General features: G+C 43.8%; 1 long non-coding RNA gene across 2 annotated transcripts in view; it reads right to left on the bottom strand.

Moving 5' to 3' along the window:
* The window catches only part of LOC106817947, a 12861-nt gene extending 11656 nt beyond the window's left edge, over window positions 1–1205 (bottom strand). For both annotated transcript variants that reach the window (XR_001395131.1, XR_001395132.1), the window contains exons 1-3: window positions 1025–1205; window positions 722–882; window positions 45–478 (exon numbers count right to left, since the gene is read on the bottom strand). This is a non-coding gene — a long non-coding RNA (uncharacterized LOC106817947). The remainder of the gene's footprint in view (window positions 1–44; window positions 479–721; window positions 883–1024) is intronic.
* Between the last annotated feature and the right edge of the window lie 373 nt (window positions 1206–1578).

The raw sequence follows: 1578 nt of genomic DNA, 5'->3' as shown, positions 1-1578 counted from the left end.
ACACTTAGTCTTATGGATTACTTATATATATGCTTAATGGTTACCCGAGAATGTCCATGCAGAGTCATGATGGTGGTTAGTGGCGCACCCGCTGCTCGCTCCATGAACTGCATGTAATTCATCGATGAATTCATTGAGGCATCTGCGTCGCTAACCTTTCTTCTTCTGTTGCAGGCGAGTAAAGCTGCTGGATGCACTGGCAGTACATGAATATTGTGATCCGCTGCACAATTCCCAGGCATCCCCGCAGGCAGTAGACCATAACTCCTTTCGTGTGGGCACCTGTAAGCGCACTCTCCTGCTATCATCAGGTTGGCGCTTCAGTAGCAGGTTCATGATGCGGCCAAGAATGTTGATAATCGTGTGCACCGCATCAATGACCGGACTGCAAACTAGGTTGAAGCCTGGAACGCGATGGAGGTGCGTTACTCCTTTTGTTCCGCTTTCTCGCTTATCCTCCTCATTTCGTTTCGGTTGCCTGTTTGTAAAAAGGATTATTTCAATATATCACCAACCAGCAAACTCATCAAAAGCAAAGCTCTTTCCCAACCAAAATGTTTCATTATTTTTACAAAGTTTATGTGAAAGTTTTTAGTTCGAGATTTTTACTCAAAAATGCTCAATTAAAAAAATATGTGTTTAAGAAATATGTGGTGACATTTCATAATTGAAATACTTTCAAAATATGAATGCTTGAGTATAGTATGTAAAGGGCTAATACCAATGTGTTATGCTGCAATATATTCTGCAGCTGCAATTCTTTTGCCAGCATCTGTTTTATTTTCTGGCTGTGGCAGTAGTTCTGCATTTGCTGTCGAAATATTCTCAGCCAGAAAAACGCCTCTGTTGGCATGTCTGAGGGTGCTCTCAGCTGGTAGGAACCTATTTAAAAGTTTACGAAACTATATTAGTGAATGGTAAGAATTTTATTTAGTACAGCATCGATACGTGTATCGAAAAGATTTGTATTGCGATATGTCTATAAATCGTCTCACCTAATTAACATTGACTGACGGTGACTCACCTCCTATTATCAGCAAGAATTACTTTCCTGAGACCAGGAAAGTAATTCCCATCAATACTGCACTTCATGCAGCTGCTGTAGCTGGCTGCTCCTGTCAGTTGCATCGCTAGAGAATGCCCTTCGTATTCCACTGCAGTGAAGAGCAGCTTGATGTTCACTTGCTGCTGCCTCGGTTGCTGTGGCTGCAGTTGCTGCTGCTGCTGCTGCTGCTNTTGCATGTACAGAACAATGCTAGATTCACCTCATGTCGAGGAAAAGTCTCTTCCGAAGCGCCATGTTCTGCAAAGCCACTCTCCTGCTCATCATCAGGTTGGCCTTGGTCAGTAGGGGCAGGTGTCGTCAGCTTGATGCGGTCAAGATATTTGATAATCGTGTGGCACGCAGCATGCAATATGACCGCGGACCTGGCAAAGCTAGGTTGAAGCCTGAACGCGAGTGAGGTGGCTTACTGACCCTTTGTTCGCGCTTTCTCGGGATTATCCCTCCTCATTTCGTTTCGGATTGCCTGTTTTGTAAAAGGATTATTCGAATATATACAGCAATCACAGAAACTC

This window comes from Priapulus caudatus, unplaced genomic scaffold (assembly GCF_000485595.1).
Source record: "Priapulus caudatus unplaced genomic scaffold, Priapulus_caudatus-5.0.1 Scaffold1941, whole genome shotgun sequence".
Classification (NCBI taxonomy): domain Eukaryota; kingdom Metazoa; phylum Priapulida; class Priapulimorpha; order Priapulimorphida; family Priapulidae; genus Priapulus; species Priapulus caudatus.
Note: the sequence above shows the minus strand (reverse complement) of the source record. Positions and strands in the feature narration are given on the sequence as shown.